This window comes from Anoplolepis gracilipes, chromosome 11 (genome assembly GCF_047496725.1).
Source record: "Anoplolepis gracilipes chromosome 11, ASM4749672v1, whole genome shotgun sequence".
NCBI classification, from domain to species: Eukaryota; Metazoa; Arthropoda; class Insecta; order Hymenoptera; family Formicidae; genus Anoplolepis; species Anoplolepis gracilipes.
The window spans coordinates 7,702,319-7,716,885 of record NC_132980.1 but is presented as its reverse complement, the minus strand read 5'-3'; the positions used below and the strand labels follow the sequence as shown (position 1 = coordinate 7,716,885).

Here is a 14,567-nt window from a genome sequence, read left to right as displayed (position 1 = left end):
TGAATATGGAAAATGATCTCCAGTGAATTAATTGCATCGATTGTTGTAAATATAATAGTGAAATCAGCGGATTCACCGATTCACAAACTATACTTCTATCCACTCGGATTAGGAAAGTTTAGTGAATGAATCAATTTGCTTTCAAATTGACATCGATAAATAATAATAATCGATAACGAAATCATTCGCAAAGAAAGGGGTAACAGAAAAAAGGGAGGATTATTATGAAAATATAATATCTACTTTTTTTGTGTAAAATGATCGTTCAATGAGGTACAAAACAGTCGCGAAATTCATGCTAAAGAAATGTTGAAATTCCGAAGAAGAGCTGTGAGTAAAAAATCGTCGTATCAAAGTGAAAGAAAAAAAAATTCCCGGCGAGATAACCGATCAGATCAACCATGCCATTAACACACTGTTCGCAATTAATGCACAGCCGACACGCATCGCTCTTAAGTGTCTCTTTCGCTGAGATATTCAACTGTCCCCGAAATATCTCTGAGGACAGGTTTTCGCGCGCGTTACAACGCATTACATGATGATACAACATGGACGGTCTCTTCTTCCTTAATTAAAAATAACGATCGCTCTCGCGACGAAAAGGTAGAGAACTCGTAATCGGCGGCGATGGCAATCGTCGAAACGGGATTGACACGAACATAATCATAATTTCCCTCTGCGTTTCTCATTTTTCTCGGCTGCATGCATTTTTTCGCGGTGCATCTCATTGCAATTGGCACACTACGGTCGGCTTTGCGGATATTCAAGGACACGCCTGCCTGTCACCTTCATTGCACGATTCATAGAGAATGGTACGCCATACAAAGTAACGAAAGTCTGCCAACATAGCGGCGTATAAACCACGAAAGAATACGCGATAAAATAGTGTTTTTATAAATTAAATTAACATTCATGTACAATTGACATTGTCACACAATTCCATTCTAGCCAATAACATACCAGATTTATTTTAATTACATAGTTCTTTGTGTGAATCAAATATGTTTAATAATAATTGTTAAAATTTTATTTAACCGTTATTCGCATTCAGTTAACATATTTCTATACACGGTGTCATACATTTACAAAATAATAATAAGAAAAATTCAGTACTAAATTAATATTTTACTGAATCAATCATCATATTGTCATTATATCGTAAATTTTATCAATAATCTTTGTATAATTTTAATTCGAATATTGTTATTCAATAATCCTGTGTATTAAAATTTTCATTAAATTTCAGAAAATATTTGGAAAGGCAAGACAATGAAAATATATTACAAGTTTGTATTGAGTTTGTTTGTAAGAAATGTCAATAGAAGAAACCAGCACAATCTAATTTCGGAAACAATGGAGAAGGATCACAAAGAGTATGACATGAAAATGAGAAAAACAGAGGGAGAAAAAGAGGAAAGAAGGTAAGGACACCGTACCAACTGTCGACGATTGTTAACGATGCGAATTGCTTGCCATATATGTACCGTATTGGTTGTGTTAGCGGTTAGCGTTGCCTTGGCTAATGCCAACGCGGACTTCGCGTACGCGTTACACAGTCGTAAATATACCGACGGACTAATACGATCTAACTTCACATAGCGAACTACACGATGACCTCACGCTTCACTCACCACAAGAATACGAGGATACGTGCAAAGGCTCGGGGATCCTTGTATACTAGCGAACCGATTACTGAAATTTACTTTCGCGATCTCGATTAGAGTAAAAATGTAAATGTTCAAATGTAAAATTTCAAATATAATAATACTGAAACTTTAAAAATCTTTCCCTACTTTTTTATTCAAAAAAATATAATATTATTAAAAGTATCTATCAAGAATACACATTTGACAATTCTAGCCAATCTATTCGTAAGATTAGGAAATGTGCCGAGTAAATATTATCTCTTTAAATATCGGAAATTTATTAACAATACTGGTGAAATAAATTCCACACTTAATTAAACACTAAAGATAGCTGAAGAATTTGATCAATCGGTATACTCGCTGCTATCTCCTCTCTCTATTACAAATATATATCGTGTTACAGATTTAAGTAATAATAACATAAAAAAAACTTGTATTAATAAAATAATTAAAAATCTGTAATAAATATTAAAAAATATAAAGATATACGTTCAATAAATTAATAACAGTTTTCTTTATATATAATAAAATAGAGAACCATTTAATTTTTTCAAAGGATGAAAACTTAAATTATAAGATCAATATCTGAATATTTAAATTTTTAATTTAAATTTTCTTGTCTCTTTTTCTCCTTTATTATATTTAACTTACTTTTCATTCTCTTGTATCTAGTTTTTTCATATTCAAGAACAAAAACAATACCATCGCTCTGCTTGCTCTTCCTACAAAGTAGCAACGCCCCTTAATTCTAACGTTGGTCACGATGATTTCGCTGCGATTGGCTTTTCTTACCCTGGAGGCACGCGACCTTTATCGTTCAATGTTGATCAAAGTACCGCGCAATACTAAGAGACAAATAGTTTCCGTATACTAAATATATATCAAACATTCCGGCTTTGATACGTGTTCGATCGAGTTAATCCACTGGTAACCCAATTATTGTTATTTATTTTGAAAAAGGAAGGATAGAAAATAGCTAATAATCGAGCTTGTACCCGGTGCGCGGCGACCGGTAGTTCGTGCATTTGCATGCAATTTACTTAATTTAACGGCATTGTCCGACGTGCGCGTTATATATGCCACGTTCGCTGACATATAGCACGACTTAGGCCCGTTCCTCCGACTTCTCCTCGAGGTGTAGCCCGGGTGTATCGGGTGTCCAATTGCGGTACACTCCATCCGGATCGCTTGCGGTATTCTTGTCTCGAAGCGATTACACAAGGGAGCGGGGTCTGTTTACGACGTGCGTCTGTGCGTGACTTTCCGGCACGCTGCTACTTCTTACGCCGCGTTACACGATATATCAGATATAAGATTAATCGAGAAGATTTAAATGCAACTGTAATTTGATTAATTTAATTTAAAACTAATTAATTTAAATAAGCATCCAAAAAATTAATTTACAAATAGAGGGAGAATTAATTCTTTTTTCAATTTAGAGAAATTAATTTCCTCAAATTTTTAAAATAATGAGTATACTATCGTGAATGTATATATATACAATAGATTACAGTAAATCTTGTATTTCTTCAATTACTCTGTAAAATGCACTTTATGATGAAATATGTGATTGTAACAAATGCAAACTGCGTTGAGCAAATCCAACGGTTTCATAACAGTTGAACAGTAATTGCGTTTGATTGATGTATACCAATAGATATCTAAACGATTGGATTCAATTGCTGAGGTTTCGAGCCTATGTAATATCAAACTTTCAAGATCAAACAATGTAAATGTATTTGTTGTTCTCAGTATCAAATATGTACATTTGATTAAAATAATTTTTAAGTTATTTTTACAATTTCATGTCAACAAAATCGAATTTTCTTTTTTTTTTTTTTTTTTTTTTTTTTATACAAAGGTGATTTTATTAAAATAAATCGAAATATATTTCTACATCTCACCAGATCTTTATAATTTTATTCTAGAGTTAATAATCGTCTCTCTGAAATTTACCCAAATTGCTTGGAATCAATACTATAAATCCACGCAGGTCAACTAATTTAACAGGGAAAAATCAATACTATCTCTATCGTCGTGCAAAAGTGGCACAAGTCATCACTTCTAACATTGACCCTAAAGGTCATTGAGCATGTCCGATAATGATTTTACCAAAAGACTACTACGCGTTCATCCACGTCCGTCAATTATTTCGCTTCTCTCTCCGTGGTTATTTATTTTCTTCTATTCGCCATATTCTGTTACGACTCACCATTCAATCTTTTTGGATCTAAATTTAAATTTAAATTCACAACATATGTCATTTCTAAGACAAGAATATTTTCATACAGTAATAATTTTATATTTTATAATAAATATACAAAAAAGAAGTCTTTTATTTTCATATATCTCTGCTTCTTTCTTTTCTCTTTTTTTTCTATGCCAATATTTCTTCTATCAAACACTTATTTCATCATTATATGTGAAATTAAATCGCAAAATTATTATATATATATAAATGTGCACACATACATACACTACGGCGGACGGAAGGGAAGAGAATACATGATTCAAATGCAAAATTGAATGAAATCACGATCATTGTAATGAATGCACAATGTCACGTAATCGTGCGGAAGGGGAACACGATTTGGGAACGGTCGATCGATCGAAGATTGATTTTCACGCGCCTGTGTCACAGGGAAATTAACCAAACCGCCGCAAACCGGTTCAATATCAACCGCGCCTATGTCTGCCCGATCGATGATTGCTTATGCATTTATTCTGAAGCGGATGCCGCCTGGCGATCAGTCTCGGTGACGTTCAAAACAATTTACCGATAATTCGGTGGTCACGAGAACGATGCGGTGCCGACGGGTGCGTGCATAGTGTATCAGCTGACCGCAGTCAATCGCGGGCAAAAAGTCCAATAAAAACTAAATAAATTTACTAATACCTAAATAAAATTTAATGATTTAATAATTTAATGATTACAAAAAAAAAAAAAAAAAAAAAAAAAAACAACCTACAAGACCCTTTAGTTGTCAAAAAACTTCAAAAAATTAGAAGTTTACAAATATTTAACAATTTCTTAAATACTTTTAATATTTGTTATTAAAATGAGCATTATGTAATGTTTGCTCAGCTTCTCAAACAATCATGGTTCTAACATTCTCGCAAAGGAAGACATTGTCCACACGATTTAATACTGCGGTTGGGTCACTTCTCTTGTGCGCAAGTCACTGATAGGTTACAGCTGATTGCAGTAATCTAAGCGCCAATGTTTCGCCGGAAAAATTCTGGAAACCTTAGGCAGCGAGCGTGAGGCATTACTAACTAACGGTACGCGTAAGTACGGGCTTTAATGTGTACGGGAGAAATTATAATCACTCCGAAGCTCTCGACGAGGCCGACTGCGATCGGCCGACGTGCCTCGCGTGTGGTCGCGAAAATCATTTTTTCACAACACCACGCTCTTCGGCAATTTTTACCGCAGCGCGGTGGTAATCAACGTGTGCGTTACACGTCAAATTTCCCGCTGAATAACATATTGCGTATGCAATGCCACGTGCGCAATTCTATGTACGTGATGATCGATACGGGTGGCTATTGACACGCATCGAGCGCCAGGTATCCTTAATTTTCCCGCTTATTAAGATTAATGTGCATACGCAATACTGTGTTCGTGATTTCTAATGCGCGCTGTATAATCCGATAGGCGGTACGTTAACTATTTTCTTCGCAATGCGTACGTAGTTTAATGAACGACAGGCGAATCGAAAGAAATTAGTCACGAGGAAAAGATACGCAAATGCCAAGACGCTTGCTTTAAAATTCAAGCAATTCAGTCGAAGATGTAGTAATCACCACTCGGTTTTAACTCTCGCTTGATCGAGTGTGAAAAGCTAATTGTGTCCTTGCTCTATTGAGGCCCAGATAGAAAATGCTTTAGTAATGTCTACAAAATTGGATCGAAGTGAACGGATAGCGCGAGCGATCATGTACAATAATACACAACTTTAATAGCAAAAGGCATTCGTTGAAAGATTCATATTTCAAAAACTTCTGTTTAATTAGAAGTTGAGATTCCAGTACTTAATTAAATTTAATGACGAAACATCTATCTACAAAAAGAGAGAGAGAAAAAGCCAATACATTTTTTTTAGCTTATTCATATATATTTTTAAATTACACATTTAGATAAAAAAAAGTTGTTCCATAAAATCGTACGTAAGCATCATATCTATGAAATAATGAGACGAAAAATAGAAATTCATTTCGGAACAAATTTTAAAGGCTTTTGTGTTCCAACGTGTCGATGCAAAATATCAACGTTAACATGGCTGATTTACATATTCGGTAGATACTAATAAAACGACTAAAGCTACGGTGTACTGACGATCTACGGCGGGTAATATCGTTTGCGAAGCGAACAGGCCCTTTCCGCTCGCCGAGGCTCGACGAGTCTCACGGTAATAAGGGACCCGGGGCTCTGCCACCGCAGACAATATACGACACCTGTCCGATAAGCGATATGTGGCAACGCACGTGGCCGGCTGTTTGCAATGCGGGTATTATAAGCGTCTTTACCGAAAGACAATTAGCGCCTACATGCGCGTAAATCGAAGGAAAAACGTGTTTGACATTTCTTCCGCATCTGCATCCTCGTAAAAGCCGAGATGGCATGAATAAAATCTCTTATAAAATGCAAAAAGGATTTTAAATAAACTCTAAAATATTTCTAAAAATTCCTAATTATATAATTATCATTATAAATTAATTAAGTCATTAATTTTGTTGTTGAATTAATTTAAAAAAAATCGATTGATTTATATAGGTATTTTATCTATACAGTCAATAACAATTAACTCGATACAATGGTATTAATCTTGTTATCGCAAGATTTTATCGCCAATTATACGTGACATGCGACAGACTGTTTGTGTTAACACAAGCTCTTCACTGATATAGAGCGACAATGAGACGTCGTGCTATTTTAAGTACGAAGATTCTATAGCTACGAGTAGCGTGCTATCAATCGGCGTAAAATCTCAAAGTAAGCAACGCGAGTGACAAGTGCGAGGGAAATTTCGTCGCAGTTTTTGCGAAACGTATACATGTTGCTGTGAACCGAGCTCCCGCTGATATCGCGATCGAGTACAAGCAACTAGAAGCAAGTATCGTCAGATGTACGAGGAACTGTAGACTCTAAATTACACATAGAGATGTTCACCTCTCTAAAATACCAAGATTTAAGGAAGCTATTATTCTCCGATAGCGTATACTCCAGAGAGAGAAAATTTGCGAGTTAATTAAGCCAATATTTTTTCTACATTATAAGTCTTCGCATTTCTTTAAGCAAATCAATTTTTATGGCTCTAAGATGTATATATAATCAATACATCTTAATTTTTAAATAACTGAATATATTAATTTTAATACCGCACACGCGCAATCCCCTTGAAGGAGATGAAACCTTATGTTCAACTAAATTTTTAATTATTTTAATGCGCGTAAAGTGCAACGGAAAAAGAACACACACAATGTGACGACGTCCATAACAGATGAAATCGTCCGTCACCATCGAAGCCACATACACATACGTTTGTATGTATGTACACGTAATACCTGAGGAGAAGCGACGTCCTCAATCGATCGTCGATGCATTTTACGATACCCGTCTGACGCAGCACCGTATTTCCGTCCGGCACGCAACAGTCGACCCTCGACAACGTACGCCGGTCAAGGAAGGTCACGGAAGGAAATTCCGCGGACTGATCAACCGTTCTGTGTGAGATCGGGAGAAGGTTTAATAAGCACCATGTCGTGCCTCTTGTCATACTGTCACGTATTTCTCGTGGGATGCACCGAGCCGCTACAAGGAAATCTTGAGAGAGAAGATAGAGAAGTTAGTTTCAGTCCCGCGTACATAATTTCACCAATTTCCCTTCAGCCACTAACAATCCCCGCTCTAGGCACCTTCATGAAGATCGTACAAGTATAAGAATGTGAGATATATATATATATACATTGTGTGAGAAACATCACCGGTACACAAATACACACTTTCATTCGATGCGAATGCATGAGCTACGGTTCTCGGATTTGTTTAAAAATTATTTTCATATCATTTTGCGAATAAATTCGAATAAACGAGACATATGCTTGTAGAATTTTTCTTCTTCACATCAATATTAATATATATAGTAAATAGGTTAATGTGGTATTTTTTTTATTAACAACAAAAAAATATACTTATAATTTTACAGATGGTCTGATAATATAAAAAAAAAAAGAATAAATTTTTTCCAAAAATGAATACAGGCCATGTGTGAGTCAAAATTCGCGATTTAATAGACCAATTTAATAAGGCGGGTTTCTCGGCTCGTCGAAGTGGAGAGAAAAGAATAGAGCATCATACCGCGTATATATAATTCCAGTGATTTTCTACTGGCTAACAATCGCGCGTGCAAAAAGCAGTTTGCCCCTTGGCATATATAGTTTGTGCGTGTTAATCTACAAAATTCGACAATATAATCGCCGCGCTCTCATCAGCATAAAAAAAGAACGTTAAGATTTTTAGAGACTTCTCCAAAAGCTTGAGAAGCGTTCCAGGAAAATTATAATTAACGACTCTGATTTTTGGCGGCCACATTTTTGTGTGCCTGCAAATACATTACTATCTCTCTTTAACCTCCGGCAAGATTGCGACGATATTTTTGTGCGAAAAAGGGCTCCTAGGATTGTGCGTGTCTATCAAATACGCGTGCAAGCGTAACTTACCGCCCGTCACAGCGTAAATATATTGACAGGCCTTCTCGTATCGTCCGCGCGCGCGAGTACGGGAATTGCATTTTTCATTGGCGCATCGTTAATTAGTAGTATAGAAATCGCTAGAGGCGGACGAGAACCGGCCGATAATCACGGTGGACAATGAGCCGTGGCGATAATCGTAAAAAATATCGCCAGGTGTCGACCGTGGCCCCGAAGCCACAGAGTGATTATGCAGCATGTCCGTCTAAAAGGCTCGCGAGAGAGGGTACATTTGTGGGTAAGGGGAGGGGGAAAGAGAGATGGTTAATAATTACCGATTCATTCATCGATCATTAAGGAACGTATTATCGGATTGCGCGCTACGTCCGCTTTTGACGAATGTCCGGCGAACTGGGCGTTACCCCGGCAGTGAATTACGTTGTATCGACTGGCTAACGACTGTGGCTAAACCACTATGACCGCATCGGGAATAAAAGCGATGGCTAACTATACAGTTAGAATATTTACCTGTCACAATGCGTCTGCCGATAGGCTCGATACAGCGCGTGCTATAACTTAACCGCGAAAGAGAGGCCGCGCGATTCTTCCTTTTGGCGGCTATAAATAATATTTATTGGAAAATAATGCCGCGCGATCGATTACATTGATGTAGTACGAGACGTTTATATCTTAGGCGCGTGATACGTCTTAACCATCGATCCAACCATTGTTGCACGCAATCAGCACTGCGATTACACAATAGTGATGAGTACATTTCAAAAATACAAATAATTAAAATATTAATATGTATTAGAATATAATTAATTTTTAATTATTATATTATGTAGTTAATACTTGCGTATCTGAAATAGTTGGAAGAAATTTCTTCTCTTTAATTAACATAAAAATAAATTATTTTACTTAATCATCTTTAATCCAGCAAGAAAAAGAGCTTTATAAATATATAACTTTTTATTTCAAATACTATACCATTTTGCTCACACACATCTCAATTATAGTAGTACATATCCATGTTCTATCTTTAATGAACGTTATAGTAATTTTTTCTTATTACAAATTTAACCTTTTAATTACAGAGTTATAGAAAGTTAATGAATATTAAATCGATGGTCTTATTAAAATTCTTTATCATAAAGTGTCTCAGAGTCTTTTGTTTATAACATATTAATACATTTAAGCGTTCTTCAAGCTGGTAGAGAAATTAATGTAATAATAAGCAAGATTTTCGCAGAGTAAAGTATCGACCTATTCATCGTACTAGCATGACGTTTTACGAGTGTTATTAGGTGGTCGGGAGAACCGGGATGCGAGACACGCGATCGCCGCGAGAAGGCTGTTCAGATCCGGAACGAGCCCGTTTCTGCGGCTAATTTGAGTAACCAACGGAGTCCGAGGAAACAAAGGCTCGGAAGACGAGAAGAAGTCTTGATGAGCGGGCGTGACCGTCGGATCATTTTATAAGGATCCACTCCGCCCTCTCCTCGCCGAGCGAAAAGAGGAACGCCGTGAAAACCGAACAACAAATGCACCGGTTTGTTAAGCCTGAGAGTCAAAGTCGATACGTTCTTAACGAAACTCCGGCAAAAAGGTTAAATGGTGGCGGCAGCGCATTGCGCGCGCGATCGGCAGCAAAATTAAATTAATTATAAATCGCGAAACCACAGTGAAATTCCGTCGACCAGTTTTTAGACCTTGCCATGCTCGGCTTCCTATTTATGGGATGTTAAAAGAGCATGACTCGGCTACGTTCGCGTGGATCGGATTTTGCATTAATGTGAAGTATCAAAAATCAGCTGATCGATTTTGTCTTTTGATTTCCTAAGACTTTGTAAATTTCAGAAACAGAATGTGATACAAAAGTTCAAAATTGCTAATCTAAGAAAAAAAACTTATTGTTTCATTGTTTTTTTTTCATTACTTTTAACATTATTAATTAATTAAATATGAATCAAAAATATTAAAATTAATTTATTAATTAATAAAAATATTAAGATTATTATATTAACATACACATTGGGTGTCATCATAAAAGAGTACGCACGCAAATCACTATTTTTTTCGACTACTATTTTGACAAATAAAATCAACGAATTTCGGCAATCGTAACAGTCATTAAGCGAATTGTATTCTGGTGACATCACCACTTTTGTATGAAGGACAATGATGTTGTTTCGTAACAACGAACCACTATGGAAATCGCGTACTTAAGATGAAGCTCGCACGGCCCTATTATTTCATGTTGTATAAAGCTCATTCCTCGGCGGACCGCAAAAGAGACGAAGCGGTAAAGTGGATATCTCTTTTCTGGACGTATTCACGTAGTCGGTACATTAAGTACACAGACGTTAGGTAAAGGCTCTCGGGTGGACAAGCAGTTAGGCGAGTAACGTAACGTACAGTTATGAAACATGTCACTCGTTACTCAGGGTAACAATGTTTACCACGAGCGGGATCGTGCGGCCGACGAAAACGCGGTAATTTATCCATAAGAAATCATCATGATGAAATCTCTCTACGTAATAATTTTATTCCCCTCAATATCCAAGTTTAATTTACAGATTAGCAACATTCCTTTCAAAACGTAGATAAAATTATTTAATGCATAGGTAAAATATATTATGTATTTTAAAACGAAAATATTCAAAGTAACGATTTCATATTTCTATATTTTCAAAACATATTTTTAAATTTGATTTATTGTTAACTTATTATTAATGTTATTATTAATTACAATAATGTCAAGATAAATATGAGATCGTTAAACGCAAGAATCTATGCTAGATTATAAAATATTTTACTTACATCTCTCATTATCTCTCTCAGTCGTTCTTCGTATTAGATTGTTTTCCGTTCTAGCGTTAATTTTGATCTAGGTACTCGCAGATTCTGTTTGATCAGAGATTGGCAATTGACTGAATAATATTTTGAGCTTACACGTAGCACGTAATACAATTCTCCCACTCCATTGCTCAGTAACCTCGTCCTACAATCAGATATTGTATGTAACATAAACAATATTTACCGTCGTCTCGTCTACAATTCTAGTTCGTCGCAAAAAGAAATTCGTTTTATTCAACAAATAATAATACGGTGATATTACATCTCCTTGCGAATAAAAATCCAATAAAGAAAAGGATGCGTAATCCAATATAAAATATTACAAGAAGTAACTATTTTATATTTATAGCAAAAATGTATAAGTTTTGACATTAATTGAATCTAAGAAAATAAATTAAAAGTTGCCTTTTATATCTTTATAATTAACTAATTTCCAGTATTCTATGCATTATCAATTTTCAAATTATCTTATTAAATATATATTTTATAAAAATTTACTTTTCCTAACAAGACATTAAGTATAAAATTTCTGAAATAAGATTCAGATAAGATTCGCCATGAAAAAAATTAGAAAAAAATAGCTTCATTCGTACATTTGATCATTTTTCCTATTTTAAAAAATAAATCGTAAACTCCGCGAGAGAGAGAAAGAGAGAGAGAGAGCTAACGGTAACGCGCGCGTCCGCACAATTTTTTGTCGTGTCGTAGCAAATCATGGTAGAGTTTAACGAGTCAAATATTTGCCTAGGCGACGATCGAAAAGAGCGAGACAACGCGACGCGACGGCGACGGTCGTCGCGCGCGACGCGGAAGCGACCGGGAGCAGCACACGCGCGCTACACTTATTGTCGGCCTCTCGTCCCTTCTGCCTGCCTCGGGTAAACACGCGTGAACAACACGCTACATCTTCGGGAAGTCGTGCCGCGGGAGTACTCGGGAACGCAATTAGAGAGTCGGTTGTACGGAGCGACGGCGTGTGCACGGCCGCCGGTGCTAACTGCCGGGGCAGGTGCGCGTCTACCTGCGCCTGCTCTCGCAATGAAGTTTCCGCGATGAGATATGACTTGTAAGTCGTAATATTATGAAAAGCATCGCGCACTTCTGAAAAGTTACATCTGTGACAATTGAAAGTGATTAGTGATAACCGATTTGTACTTCAAAATTTGTCTTTCTATTTTCTATGTTTTTTATCTATATTATAATAAATTTTTTTTAAATATCTTTATTTAAAAAAAAATTTATTACAAATTTTATTATAATATTTTTATTATAAATTAATCCTTGTACAATTTAGCAATTTTATAATCGCACAAATAACATGTATTGACTTGCAATAATTTCGAATTGCCTTTCATAGATTTTTTTTTAAATTCTTGGAAAGAGAAATATTCTGTTCTGCATGATATTCATCACTTAAAACCGCAATGTAACGAATAGACAAGATTTTCACACAATTTGTAGTCGTGTGAAATGAATCATTTGCAAAGTTTATTGCACGCGTATCTGCCTGTCGACATTGTAAGACGTTTGCTGACTGTGTTAAAACGAAATGATGGATCGCACCGAGGCAAGATTCGTGTTCGTCGAGTCAAATTATCAAGGAATTTTATGCATGCAACTAAAAAACCCTTGCGATTAAAAAACTGTTATCTTTAATCAAACATTTCAAGTATTATATCTCTCTTTCAAATATATTCTGTAAACTAATAAAGAAATCTTTATTAAGGAAAAATCTCCAATTTAATCAAATAAAACTTTTCTAAAATTCCTATAATCATTCTGTATCGCTATAGCCTCGCATAATTAAAATCGACGACTTATTTTTCTAATGTCTATTTTAGATAAATGTGTTTTTCTTTAATACAATCTATTCAGAATTTTTATTTTAAATTATTTGTTACTTTTCGGAAATTTATGTATTCTCGTTCTTGGCGTGTTATAATTAGTCATGTCAATGACTGGTTGATGTGGTGTAATATAAAACATTTCGCGATCTGTTCGCGCAACTATATATACAATAAGATTATTTAAGTCTGTGATCTATTAAATATATTTGTGATGCTATAAACGAGCCTCAATTTTATATCCGCTCGATTAATTAAATATCTATAAATACCTGTAGTTTTACTAAAATGATCTTTTGCAAAGGTACCGTTTTCATTTAAAATAGTAGATCATGGTATATATTTAAATCTCTCCATTATTCCAGTTTTCATTTCACATGCATGGCCGCGGACGTAAAAGTGACGGATATTCACACGCTTCTTCATCGACGCCCACAAAGACCTGGCATAGATTGCGTTATTCATACATACAGACGCCGCGGAAACGTGCGTAAGTACCTGCACTTAATTACTTACTGCCAGAACTGCCAGCTACCGCGGCGTGGCCGGAGTGAGCGATAGTCTCAGCCCGCCGAGTTGACTCTTCGCCTTTCTCACCGGATAAAAGCCATGAAGAAAACGGCACGACCGGCCCGCGCGATACCTTCAAGAGTACCCAAGGAAGGGTGAAAGGGACGATAAAAAGCGAGAGAGGAAAAGGACACAGTGTGTATTAATGCTTGGCAGCCATCTCTTGATCTGATCAGAGAGATAAATAAATATTTTAAATAGCTCAAGTTGCAAGTTAACCAATGCCGTGTGATAGAAATAATGATGCTACAAATAAAAGATAATCAATAAAAAAAAGAAATCAGTTTGTTATTTTTAAAATAAACTTCTTTAGAAAAGATAGATAAAATATATGTATGGAGTACGAAAGAAAAAGAACATTTTAAAATAATATTATAAATATTATAAAATATATTAAAGGGTTTGTAATTTTCTGTTTCTGTGTCATGTGCTGAAATAACTCATGCATTCAAAAAACCAGCGATGAGGATTTCTCTCTTTTCGAGACGATTAGTTGTCTGATTCTTGGTCGTAAAGGGAATAGTTAATCAGAGCGTGATGTTACTGATTAATTTTATCGGCCTCTCTCCCACGATTATCGATCTTGACGAAGCGCACTGAGCCATGATATGCAGTTTGCAATCCTCACAGATTACGATGTCTACAGATTCACAGTCGATTTCTAAAATTGATAAGCGACATATTCATTAGCCACTTACCGGACTGCGTATTGACACACATATCGCTCCGCAAATAGCCCCGTACTTATACTTTCATTGCCCGCGCAACTAGTCGACATGTCGGACACGCGGTCTGCGAACCGCGTGTGTCGTATGAATAACGGGCTCTCCACTGATCGGAGGAGATTCGCCCACATCGGTCTTTGAATCAATTATGTACGATTTATATTTATGCGCACCGCGTGTGATGCGGGATAGGGTGGAGGAGAAGAGAGAGAGAGAGAGAGAGAGAGAGA

The 14,567-nt window shown here is 36.0% G+C and overlaps 1 protein-coding gene and 1 long non-coding RNA gene across 3 annotated transcripts in view; one reads left to right on the top strand and one right to left on the bottom strand.

Moving 5' to 3' along the window:
- LOC140671411 (uncharacterized) overlaps positions 1-13,432 on the top strand; it is a 349,127-nt gene extending 335,695 nt beyond the window's left edge. Inside the window, exon 4 of the long non-coding RNA XR_012047726.1 lies at positions 13,408-13,432. This is a non-coding gene — a long non-coding RNA (uncharacterized lncRNA). The remainder of the gene's footprint in view (positions 1-13,407) is intronic.
- The window catches only part of LOC140671410 (uncharacterized), a 296,391-nt gene that overhangs the window by 229,836 nt on the left and 51,988 nt on the right, over positions 1-14,567 (bottom strand). The gene's annotated exons all lie outside the window — the stretch shown is intronic.